The sequence below is a fragment of the Pungitius pungitius genome, chromosome 16 (assembly GCF_949316345.1).
Source record: "Pungitius pungitius chromosome 16, fPunPun2.1, whole genome shotgun sequence".
Classification (NCBI taxonomy): Eukaryota; Metazoa; Chordata; class Actinopteri; order Perciformes; family Gasterosteidae; genus Pungitius; species Pungitius pungitius.
The window spans coordinates 13,464,822-13,478,814 of record NC_084915.1 but is presented as its reverse complement, the minus strand read 5'-3'; positions in this window follow the sequence as shown (position 1 = coordinate 13,478,814).

Genomic DNA, 13,993 nt, shown 5'->3' with positions numbered 1-13,993 from the left:
TGCAGCCCGGGAGTGGTGCTGGGTGAAAACCGTGAGCGGAGAAGACATGATGCCTGGACATAAGGGCTTCGAGTCGGTGAGCAGGCGTCAATGAATATGAATTTGTGTGATGTGAAGGAAGGGAGATGCGCTTGCAGTCCAGATGGGGGGTTATAGTCCAGTTGTTGAGGGGGGGGGGGTTGTATTCGACTGGCTGAGATCACCATTATGGAAGATCAAAAGGGAAAGTTTCAAAGACATAGCTAAAAAATAAAAAATAAACTCATTCTCTGATGTGTGGATATCACCTGAGGAGGTGGACCTGGACTTGTTTAAACCATGGTTAATTGGCATGAAGACTGACGTTTGGAGTAAAAACGGACAGTATAAAGGCAGAATTGCACATGAAGAGCATGAGCTTATATATCGTAAATCTCGGTGATAACTTCAAACTTGGGTTTGATGTTTAAAAGTCAAAGTAGGACTGAAATGGATGTTGCAATGCGAGCAGACCTGTAGTGGTGTTACCCATCTGGGGGGGAAATGGCATCATGCGGGTTTTGTTGAGAAGCTGTGGGAAGCTCGGTGGATAAGGAAAAGCTCCGTGAATAAAGCTCTCGAATATTTGCGAGGTAAAAAAAAAAAAAAAAAAGTCTGGTTAGACGAGCAGCTTGTGGTGACATATGAAGTAAAACCCGAGCACAGACGAGACGTGTTGGGGGATAAACATGCTCAACAAACATCATCTATCACTGTGAGCTTCTTCGTCATAAAGCATCACAGGAAAAAGAATCCAGCGCTAAGTGTTAAATTCATCCAGTCCGCTCGGGCCTTAATGACAGAATATGAGTTTACATGTATATTCGCATTTCAATTGGTTGGTTTATATTTGTAAAGTATGTAAAGCAAACATTTTAATTAAACGTGGCTTGCACTTTGTAAAGAGTTGAGTTTCAAAGATGAAAAGAGCTTATTGTCAATCTGTAAATTGTTGAATTGTTGAAAAATATGTGAATACTCCCCATGTTAGACGATGTTGTATCTTTCAGTTGAGATGTACAGCACTATGTTTCACATGCTCTCTTTCTTTTAAAGACAAATCAAACATGCCAAATAATCCTGACTGTCAAGTGTAAAACTGTGATTTTTGTGCCATAGCAGAACAGTGTGCCAATTTGGTAAAATAAGAATAAAAGTCACATTGAAAATGTTCACGTTGCCTTTCAGTGACCAAGAATTGACTGTTTGAGCATTTTCTTCTTCTGGTTTTGTTGCTGAACAAATTAATGTCAATTGTGGTCCAAATAAGTGAGCTGCATACAGCTGGCCTTTAATTTGCTTTGCTTTGTGTCAAATCTGTAATAAATAATAAGTCAGTTGTTTTCTCTTGCCCACAGCTACTTTGGATGAACTGAACCAGGGACCCATATTTGTATTCGACTTCCAACTGATGGTGATTACAGGGTCTTGGGGCTTCTACATCCATAATCACGCCATTGTGGCAGGAACAGGCCACAGTTGACTGATTTTCATAAAACAAGGAGGCTGTAGTGGAAAATGGCATCAGATTGGACTTTAGTTATGAAAAGAAGACAACATGAGGTCACTGGGTCTTTGTTTTTATGTCTAAATTCAGCCAACTGTACAAAGTTAAGTTATGCTTTATTAATCCCCCTCAGGAAGCAATATCTCCTGCAATTATCCCATGACTAACCAGGAGATCATAATCATATTAGAGGTTTCCATTTAATATAATATAATATATATATATATATATATATATATATACTTCAGCTTAGCATTCTGTAAACTGCGTTGGGGTAAGACTTTGTATCAATAGCTTCAGGATCCATGAATTTGAAGCAGTCAAATGTAATTCAGACTTAGATTTTATTATTTACTCATCAAGTTGTTGAGTTGTTGCTGCAATGATCACATGAGGCATTCAGTTGCAGGACAGACGGTTGTTTTCCCATGGAGCCAAGTTGTTTTTGTCTAATTTTAGATGCTATCTGATTTGGGGTTGAGGGCTAAGCTCACTGAGTTGTTTGAGCTTTGTTTACAGTAACACATCTTTCACTGCTGGGACAGTCATTACTTCTGGCTGCTTAGTCTTGTCAAAATTCAATTATTGTAATTAATGCGGTTTCAAGACTAATGAATTTCAAACTACTGAAATTCATCTTCAGCTGTCTTTTCGCCTAATAAAATGAATGAAAATAATATATATATATTTCATACATTTGAAATCGGGAGAGTTGTGGGGTTTTCGGGGGCTTGGGAATAAAACTGGCAAACACACTGACTGATACGATCCCCTAACCGCAACAGCAGCAGCGGTGGACCACAACTGTCTGACCATTTCAAGTTATGGCTGAGAAGAAAAAAGGGAACGAACACGGGAGAAGATCTGCTGCGCTCAAGTGCAGCTCTGTTTGGGTTCAAACTCGGGACCTTCTTTTCCGTGAGGCGACAGTAATCACAACTGAGCCGCTGTGCCGCCCCAGGAGGCTCTAGAGCAGCCTAATATCCCTGCACCGTCCTCATATTATATATAAAAAATAAGCTGCTATGTTAATGTAGTTATTAAGTAAATTAGTGCATTCATTTGCAGATAATCCTGTGTCAACATACAGTACTTGTCCTCACATATTGCATAGAGGGTATTAATATGAACTCAGCCGTGAACTCAGAATCTTAAGCACTGAGGTAAATTAGGTTTTCTTATTAATATGATAATTTTTGCAGCAAGAAACTCCACAGTCTTTTCAGATCCTCCTTAGTTTCCTCTCAGTTTCTAATGTTGAATGCTCTTTTTTTTCCTGTTTCTTTCTGTGCAAATAACAAAAACATCTTTCTGTGATCTAGTTATTTTTTAACCTGCTTAATAAAAATGACGCTGTGAGAACTGGAAGACACACAAACGGCTCAACTGTGAATTACAGATGACGACAGTGTTGTTCTTGAAGCATCTAATGGCGACGTCCCAAGGCAAACAACAGAAAAATCGTCCAGTGTGCCGGGGTGGCACTTTACCTGTGATTTCACCGCCTCATTGATCCTGTGATTCACACCGAGGAACCGAGGAACAAATCTTTCTGTGCAGGCAGCTTAGAAGGAAGTGGAATCTAACACTTCACTCTACAAAGGGAAGTGATCCAATGTCCCTGATGGTAACAGTTTGAAGATGTCGTGTCCTTTGTCTTTTGAAAGTCTGTTCTGTAGATACCAACTGATCATCTAGACTCTTTGCATCCCTGCTAATCCCATTTGTAATTTTTTCCTGCAACCGTGTTCTAAAAATGGTGTGAACCAGCTTAACCAGACCTCCAGGCTCCTTTTGTGCAGAGTTCTATTCATTCACTTGCCTGTTATTATTGATATATCTGCCTGCCCTTTTCTTGAGAGCTTCCAATTGTGGCTTTTGTGTGACGAATTATTTCGTTTGTCGGGTTAGGAAAGACTGTAATTTTGGTTAAATGCTATTAAACACATTGTGCCTCAACATGCTGTGGACCATTTCTGCATTGGACCTGAAAATAATCTTTCCCCAACTAAGATACGTCCTACAGTTGTGGATGGAAGTTTAGAGAAAAGTGATCAAGCAATCCCAATCCTACTGGATTGAAATTTAAATTCATAGCTTCAATTAATCTGTTCTTGCAGTCATACAGAAATACCGTATCAACCGTGTGGTAACCAGGTATATTGCTGGATTTTGACCCCAAAAAACAGAACAATTTAAAATTGATGTGCGGTGAAAAAAAATGTAATGCATGTCCTTAAAATCACTGTGTCGACAAATGTCGATTCCCCAAACTATCAGATAAGAAAGCTGGTAAAACACGGTGTCTTGATGCTTGCTGGAGACATGCTTTGCTTTATTTGAACTAGATAACAAAGAAGAACCTTTATCTTGTTTCTTGCCTGCAATTGAAGCTTGAAAGTTTATTCCTCAAAGCAAACTCCATGTTTCATGGTTCCAATAAATGCATTTATTGTCAGACAGCGGAGACCAATGTCAGTGTTTTCTCTTCACCAAAAACTGATCTGAAACTACTATTCTCAGCAGACAAGACACAGATGATTTGAAATATTGTCTTTACAAAAACAAATGATATATTCATGAAGCGGAATCAACGGCGATGTGCCCTGTGCAGGCCCTCGACCGGCTTTCATCATAACAAATCACAACTGACGATGATTTCACTGATTAGTACACCTTCACCCAGAAAGGGTAAATTAATCATCCAAAGGTCTTGCACTGAATGCGTTGTTGAAAAAAAACTTTGCAGCTCAGTTTTTGTGGCAATCGTTTGCTGGATGCTTTTAGCTGTGATAGAACAGACTGCACGTTAAAGGTTGTGTCATATGTGCATGATGGATACGTTCTGTTTCTCTGTCTGTGAATAAGGCCTCAGACTTCACAGTGGACCTTTGCAGTAAGGGCATTGCATTGCTTTCACAACTGAATTATGTTATTTCTTTCTTTTTTGAAACTTTCTCCTGGGATTGTTTTAAAGTATCTTGATTCCTCGGCCTCCCACTCAGGGCCCTGCTCAAAAACCAACAGTGTATCTCCACCAGGTCTATTTGAATAATCTATCAACTGGGAAATGAAGATGAAAGACAGATAATTGAATGATCTACTCTGCCTCTGAATATCCCTTTGGAATGATGCAGTTACAGCTGCACTGGACACATGTGGACTGCTGCACATTGTCCAATGTGCATTTTATTTACATTTATTGTACCATATCTTTTATTCATTATCTTGTTATCTAGCCTATTTTCTCTTCTAGTCTCACCCCACACCAGTTGACAGCACAAGAGATACAGCTGTGGATGCGGTGGGATTTGACTCCTCTTTGAGGAGGAAATTATTAATATCGTTAACATTACAATGTTATGAAGGATTGCCCTTGTATCACAAAATGCTCCATCCTTACTTAGTAAAAAGGACAATACTCAGAGAAAAAGAGTGCAATCACATTTTGGCCTCAAAACTGTCTGCAGAAATAACAACAGTCGTCACACCTGTGGCCTCCATAAAATACCCGTGAAGCGGATTTCTGTCAGACAAATAAATAATTAAGGGGTGCAATTATTTTTATCTCTGTGTGGGAGACCTTGACGTGCCCTGTCCCTGTTTGGAGGAAGTAAAGGACAACTAATACTTCATGGTGATGGCTTGAAAAGAAGAGGGATGAATATCTGAAGCTGGGTGTGATTCAAGGCTGAAAAAATAAGCGTCGCTAATCAAAAGGTGTCAATGCGGAGAATTTGTGATTATGTAAATTGTTGTAAGCTTTAAACGTTGAATTGTTTTATCTCTTAACAAATGGACTGTAGCGTCTCGCATAATAAAAAGGTATGTTTAATTACAGTTATTTACATTTTCACGTTAACCAGAAAAGTGGCAACGCTTGCACTCAGGGTTCGAGTGCTGAGATATCGCTCAGTTTTGTGCAATCAGAGTTAAACACAACAGATGAGACAACATGAGAATGTGTCTCTACAACAAAGCACCACAGAATGTATAAAGTCCCGTTTCATATTAAATGGTATGTAAGCAAGGAAGTGTAGCAAGTAAATATATTTATATGATATATATTTAAATATAATTATTAAGTTATTTAAAGTGCTCTAAAGTAGCCAAATTGAAACTTAGTTCTATTGTACTTTACTGTCCGCAAAGATCATTCAGAGACCAATTTTCATTACCACGACTTTGGTTCCTTTTGTATAATTCTCTGCAGAGATACTGTATGAATGAATTTACTGCCATCGTTTTGTTAAGTCTATTGTTAAGAAATGACGTGCGGTGCAATAAAAAAAACTATTAAGAAGAGGAAACAAAGCAAAGCATCTTTGTATTGTTTCAAATGTCTGTTTTGAAAAGGGGCTGAATTTATTCAGGTTAAGATCCACTTTTACATCAGATGTAACAACTGGAACATTCCTGTTTCTAACGTTTCAGCCGCACACCGTCTGTATTCTCTATTCGGTCATCCTCATCGCTGTCAACAAAATGTGGTTATCTGGTTGTTTCCTTTTCATTATCCAGGCCTCTACCGAGGAGATTGTCCTATTTCAGCGGTGGAACGCGGTCGTTATGGCAACCACGTAACGTCCAAATCATTAATCGACGATGAGGATTTTAGGCTGATGAGCTCAATCGTATATTGTGTGTTATTTGGCGCCGACACTACGCTCCTTCATTCCCAGAGTGTCTCGAGACGATAACGAAAGGAACAAAAGTCCCACTGCGACGCGGCTTCCTTTTGTGAGTCGTGCACAAGAGTCTCTGTGGGTGTGATGTTTGACACGTCACTTTTCCACCAGCATTTTTCCTCCTTTAAAACCATCATTTTTAGGGCCCGGGTTTACATTGATGATAGGGTTCATCCTGTTGGGGTCATGGATGAAAGAATCAGGGTTTCGGGGGAAAACAGGATACATCGCAAGATTTAATATAAGTCAACGAAATCTTAAAATCTGTGCTTTCAGAAGTAAGAGCTTGTATTCCACCTTTGCTTTTCAAAACAGGGCCTAACGCCTGTGGTGTTGCCGCTTCGAGGTTTCTCCACAAACAACTTCTCTCTCTCAGCGCTGTGCACCCCGGGGGCCCTAAGCAATACACCTGCCATGATGTAGCTGCATCCCACAGCAAGTTAGTGGAGTAAACAAGGCGATGGAGAGCGAGCTGTACCCAGGATGCTCTTGATAGAGGTTTCCTCTCGATACACAACACAGTCAACACATGAATAAATAAAAATGTGACGTGGATCACCAAACCTTGTACTTAACATTCCACTTCATTGTGTTCTCAATAATAATAATACGGTCTAAATCAATGGATAAGTAGCATTATCAGCACTTTAACTCATTTTTGTTATTTATGTTTTGTTATTTAGTATCCAAAATCAGACAAGTCGTTATTTATTATTTCTTGGATGGACATATTTGGACTTAAAGGGCCTCCAATAGTCAACCCTTCCCACAAGTAAGTCACAAAAAGGCATTTAGTGTAACTGGCTAGCAAAAATGTTATTGTAAAATCAACAATCTGTGTTGGGACAGAAATGGCAAAGAGAAAACATTTTATCGTTGTCGTGAGAATTTCATATAAAGCTTAATTGGTGTCCTAGTGTTGACTGTCGAGCAGACGTGTAGAAACTCTGCAACTCTATTTGACTAAAAACAACCTTTGCAATTGCGGCTCTTTGCAAACATGAACATACCTCTCTGCAAAGACTAACATATCATTCTATGCACACAATCACAATGCCCCATTGAATGCAGTGCTGATCGCCTAAACGTTTGAAAAAGTGACGATTTGCATATTTTTCTCCATATGGACAATTATAGCCCAAACACTGCCCTACAGTGCAAAATATCCAGTACAACCATTCTGCAACTCTTTGCCTGCCAGACTGCAATGCGTTGCTGCTAAAGTCAGAGTTTTTTTGAGAGCTGCAGATCTTGTTTTGAACACACAAATGTATGTTCACATTGTGTTCATCTACCATGGAAGGATTACGTGACGACGCAATAAATCAGACTTTGTGATGATAGAACGTGTGTAAGTTGAGGGCCAATCTTATTTTATTAACTATATAGACTATAGCTGCAATGACACGGGTCATTGAATCTGTGCTGTACCGTTTTCAGTGATGTCAGCATGAAATGGGCTGCTATGAGTGGAAGGCTTTGGAAAAGCATCCACAATGTTTTTATAGCCCTCTCTGGGAAATAACAGGAGGAGTATTGGGCCTGTGGGCCATGTTACACCTGCCCTAAAATATCCCATCATGTGTGAGCTCCGACTGCTGCTGGCTGTGTCTCTTCGGTTTCATATGCATGCTGCTAATGCACTTCTGGGTATTAAATCTTAAGACTCACAAATCTTTACATTTTACCTTGGTGCACTTGAATGTTTTAATTAGTTTTGATGGGTTTATCTCCCCTACCATTACAAACTGGAAACACTTTAACATCTAAATCCGATGTTTGACATTTTAAGGTTGCACTTGGAAATCTCCCTAAGCTCTTGCACATAGAAGTGAGACCAGATAGTGGCAATCTAAATCTATTTAGGCTTCCGAGGTTAGACACTTTATTTATATACTGAGTGAGCATGCAGCAAAACTTCCATTGGATTGTAGTATTGATTTTGAATTTAAAATGAGTTCTCTCTGTGTTGCGTAGGACTGGCTTTCCTGGAAACCAGACTGTGAATGATCATACCAAGTATAAAAAGACTTGACTTGAAATCAGATTTTTGGCAAGGGTTTTTCCCTCATATATACTATATGTACTAAAACAAAAAAAAAATTTTCGCGTGCATATTTAATATGAGTGGAATATACTGTTTATGTTAGGAGCACAGCTCCGGTGTAGATAGTTCGACAGGTTCTTCTAGAAGTGTAAACCGACCTTTTCAGCCTTTGCAGGTATATTTGGATCAGCCACCTCAGCAGCGGAGCTACATTTGTCAGACTTTACACTCTCACTTGAACTACATCACACATAAAGATAGGAGTGATGAACAGTGCAGCATTCATTTAATGAGACTCTGACTGCATGAGGAACCCAATCTGTCCACAACACATCTATCAAACCTGATATACCAGGTGACGTCTCAGACACCACTACTTTGATTGTGATGAGGGATGACGCGTCATTATATTCCACTGTGTCCTTGTCAGGCCACTATAATTAAGGGAACTGGCCTCCAACCCTATGACAAACAGACACACACACACAGGCATGCACACACAAGCCCTTTATTCTACTTTGTTGTTTATTGTGTGTGTGTGTGAAGCTTTTCACTCAAACAATTCTGCTGCCACATTTGACACAAATGCTTTACAGGAAATTATAAATTATTTTCAATATTCTACGGAATTAGCTTCTGCTCCTTTAAAATAGCGATACAGTTTGCTGTTAGAGAACATAACTCGATCTAACAAAACAGGAGACAAAATCATTTTAAAGTCTTAAAATTAGTCAGAATATTTTTACAAATGAAAGTTTGTTAAGACCATTGTCAGATGTAATAATGTAAGTTGGAAATCATTTAAATCATATCAGAGCAAAAAATGTAAACTCTATTGTAATACTGAATACATAATTGAGAATCTCAAAATTCAATAATCATGACATTCTTTGCATCGTTGCTTTATACTTTCCTACATTAAACACTGTGTGGACGTATGGGTTGAAAGAAATCCAAGTTTTTCCAAAGATCTTCTTGTAACAAGAGCTACAAAACAAGTTAAACAAAAGGATTAAGGACAACGAGAATGATGAGGCATTTTCTTTGAATACTTCCACAAAACTCCCACCTGCTAATAATTCAATTAGAGGCTCTACAATTCTGATGCCTGGGTGACATTAAAACGAGATTTACGTATGTAGCTACGGTTCTATGAATCCTAGATGACCGCCAGAGGCAGCGTGAAGCACTGCCTCTGGCGGTCATCTAGGATGAAATAGAACCCCAAATATCATGCAAAAGCCTGAAATATATTGAAAACCCACCATGTCCAAAAGACCAAGAGAAGTATACATGTCCGGATTGTTGTGAAGGGACTGAAAATATTTAAGAATAATTTAATGGAAAAACAAGATAATCAATTCTTTGTTTTTTTTTCCAATTCATTAAGTAATGTTAAAATGAGATGAGGAAAGCCTCACGAAGCTCCTCTTTTTGTGTGTTTGGCACATTACAAAACTGACTGTGAAAGCAAAACTACTCTTTGAGTATTGACCGGCTGCATTGACCACGTACGAAATGTTTGGATCCAGCAGATAAAAACAATACCGCAGTGTGAGAGAGAACGGCATCGAGGGGGAGACGAGCCTCTGCCAAAGAACAGCTGCTGGCTGAATAAGTAAAGCCACCTTCAGGAAGAACACAATCAGGAGAGGAAGCAATTCCCAGAGACGCTATCAAAACAGGATCATGGTAGAATGTGAGAAAGCTGGGGACGCTTTTTCTTTTTTTTTTTTTCAAAAGTGAGAAGAAATTGCATGCGCACAAAGGAACTGTGTACATACGGAGCAGAAAGGAGTAATGCCTTTGTTTGTTTTTGACAAAAGCAGACCAGCAATTTTGCTGGCCGAAAAAAAAAAAAAAAAGATGGGAAAGATAGGGATTTTGGAGGGGGTGGTGGTTGACGGGGTGGTGGAAGTGGAGGAAATGGTTTCCACGAGAGAGAGCACATAGTGAGAGACACGAGGCAACAGATGGAGAGAAGAGGCCCGGAGAGAGAAGGGGGGGGGGGTTAAAAACGAAGGTCAATTTTGAATTGAATAATTTAAAAATAATAGTTATTCTTTACCTGTTATGCATTTACTTGCAGTGCGGAGCTGACTAACTGTCATTATGCCTCGTAACGTGTGCCAAATTGCACACTGCGCGACAATATACAGCCCTAACTGTAGGGGGGAGGGAAGGTGAGGAGGAAAATTAAGAGGAATGTGTTTGATGTATGTCTCGAGAACAAGAATGGCCTTAATGATAAAACACTGCCGGTGAATAAGTCTTCGCAGCGGACAGGGCGGGCCTGTCAGCCTGAGCGTAAAAGGCGATGAGTGAGAGCTTTGCACTGTTAGACTTTCATGCTCCAGGATGCCCGGTGTTGGAGCCACAGAGGAGGAATATAAACCATCAGCATAATTAAGTGCTGGCATAAAGGTGGCAGCACCCACTCAGTTTAGCAACAGATAAAATGAAAAAATGACAACGTGATTGTGTCCTTAATCAGAAAACTCAGTTTCTGTGAATTACTCGCAGCAGGCAGAAAGTGGTCAGAATGAAAGCATTGTTTACAATTTCATCCAAAGTCACTCACGGTTTAAAGCGTGTTTAATCTCCTGTTCATTATTTCAGCGAATGTATAAAATAACAATTATTTTGTCAAGAGAACAGCCTGAAGTGAAACAGAAATAACTCAGCTGTAACTGAGCCACTTAGCTGTATGAAGGTAGATGGGAAAACTGCTGGTTTATTCAACTTACATGCCAGGTCTTCAACTTTATATGACAGGCCTTGATAAATCAACGTGAGAGGTGACTGATTTGTAGTGGTGTGTGTGTGTGTGTGTGTGTGTGTGTGTGTGTGTGTGTGTGTGTGTGTGTGTGTGTGTGTGTGTGTGTGTGTGTGTGTGTGTGTGTGTGCATTAGGCTTTGACAAGGAAGAATAGACAGTTTTAGTTTTTGATATTTTTTAGGAACTGTCCATTGTGAGTCCAACAATGCTATAGGGATATATGTCAGCCTTCAGGGAAAGTTAATGAAAGTTAATGTCCATATGCGTCGGGTGGTACGTTGTCGGTAACCTACCATTTTATCTGCCGTTTACAATGTCATTGGAAATACTCCTATTTTCATATTAATTTCCACTATCACAGTCCAATTAACATGAACTACACTAAATATTGCTTCGAGCCACAGTGTCATAAACTCTTACCATCAGAAGCTGAACCACTGACATTGAATTAGCAGCTTTAACCAGTACGTTCAGCGCAGTTTTTAGACTTAAATAATTTTCATTCTGCACCACTGTTGTTAAGTCCTTCCTTTAGCCAACAGCTACTCTTATCAGAAACTATAACCTACCCTGAATAGATAACCTTGTAAGATGAAGTAGTTGTTTAAAATACTTCTTTCGCATTTGGTCTTAAATTTAATTGAATTGCCTTGTAACCAAATTTTAGCTAAAAAACTCCATAACAAAATACACTATTTGTTTCATATGACGCTCATGTGTGATCGTAGTACTTGCAAATTCATTAACAAAATAACAAAAGCAGTTCTATACATCAATAACAGTCCCCATGAGAAAGTCCCACACTGCAGGCACGGTACGATACACGTGTGCTTCCTGACTCCAGTGAGCCCCTGACTTTTCCTCCAGCATCACCATGAGGTCTACATTTGGGTTTTTGCGTGAAATGACAACTGTTGGCTGGGTTGCCATAAATGTGTCACATTCAAACCCTGCCGGATTCATTCAGATCACTCTGGTAGTCTCTGACCAGACGCTGGCCCGTGGAGGCCAGATTGGGAGGAATGGACTAGAATGGACGAGGCTCGACAGCAACGATTTCCCCGAGGCAAGAGAACTCCGCGGGGCAAGTATAATGCAATATAAATGGATCGGTTTAGGGGCAGAGAAGTAGAAATATGAGAATTGGAGACGGTATTAATGCAGTGATAATGCTGCAATGAAATCTACCAGGAGAAGAAAACAACACATTTGTTGAATGTGGGGACCTACCTTTAGTTAGTCAGCATTAGCACCCAGATCACAGCACAAATAACGGAGCAAAGCTATTCTGTAAACAGCTAAAGGTAATTACATTTTGAAATGATCCAAATGTGTTTTTATGTCTCTGTTGTTGTTGTTGTTGTTGTCGATTGTCTCTCTTGCATTGTAATGTCTCATAGGTGTTTTCCCGTTAATCACTTGTCTGTTATTATTAATAAACCCCAATAGAAATACATCTACCTGAGAATCCCCCTGTCTACACTGTCCTCAAATAAAGGTACAAATGTCTTAAAAAAGGAGTTATAATAATAATAATAAAAGAAAGCTCTTGTTCTTATTTAGCACCATTGTAGTGACTAAATACAAAACTAATGCTAGTAAAATAATAGTTTTTTACTCTTACTTTGTTGCATTTGTGGTTTCAAATCCTTCTTGAAATTTAATGTGCTGAAATTCATTCCACCCAAACTCGCATGCACATTAATCAACATGCCACCACACCCAATTCAAAGTTAATCTTATCACACACTTAAATGAAGACGCTAGTACGATATAAATGCATTGTTCAGTATGTCTAATGATATCATTACATATACTTCCTTTGGACTGAAATGACTACCCTTTGTTCTTCGGAACATATTTCAAACACCTACCTAGAGATTCACAATATTTTACAGTAAAGTAATCATAACCAAGATGCTTACCAACACACCCAAAAAATAATCTTAGCAGGAAGATAGATTTTGCCGCTTGAATGCATTTTCATGTGTAGTTTGTTCTTCGGGCAGATTTCTTAGCTGGCATTTCTGCCGTTTTGAGTAGTGACCAGTGGTCAGACCTTAAAAGCCTACAGTCTGCCAGGGTGAGGTTTACATAAAAGCTCTCCCTCTCCATTGAAGCACGCACAATGGACGAGGCTTTTGCTTTGCGGGTGAATTATACAACTTAATGGATTCATCTCTGTTCCTCTCTGCTCAGATAGATAGGCTGGAGAGAACACAGCAAAAATGTGGAGAATTACGGAGGATGAAGGAATATAAGAATGGGAGTGAGGGAGAAGGGGAGATGAGATATCTCAGAGGTAAAGATACCGCCAAGGGCTTTAAAGCTGTAAATCCGCCTTTCCTGAAGAGGTTTTTTCTTCCCTCGCCTCGCTCTCGATAACGCAAATGCACAAACACACTCTGAAAGACATCCAGCCATTTTTAAGGATATAAGTTATAGCCTGAAGTGTAATAAAGTAAACACACTTTCAATTTGACAAAAGGAATTTCGAACAAACTCAGCTTTTATGCCAGGATGTTATTGTTTGAATCACCTACGCATTAATGCCTTTCATTCAACTTAACTTTGAGTTCCTGCAAAGGAAAACTAATATTCCTACAACTAACTAACTTCCTACAACTTGCATATTCTACACACTAATTTCTCCTCTCACACTGTACCAATGTAGCTCAGATATTCTGTTCAATCTCACGTGAAAATGACACTGAAACAACCCTATGCAGTGTCAGGATGTGAGTTTTGGACTTTTCTAATGTTAACAGAACTTAGTTGCTAATCACTTACTTTCATTATTAATATTTAAAAATACAGATTTTTAAGATTTATGGTTTTTAGAGTTTCCAGTTTCTACACACAAATAAAAAGAAAATAGCTTACGGATGATGACAACTCTGTGACTAATGCCTGAAACGGACATAAAAATCTTAGCAGAGGTGATAACTTATATAG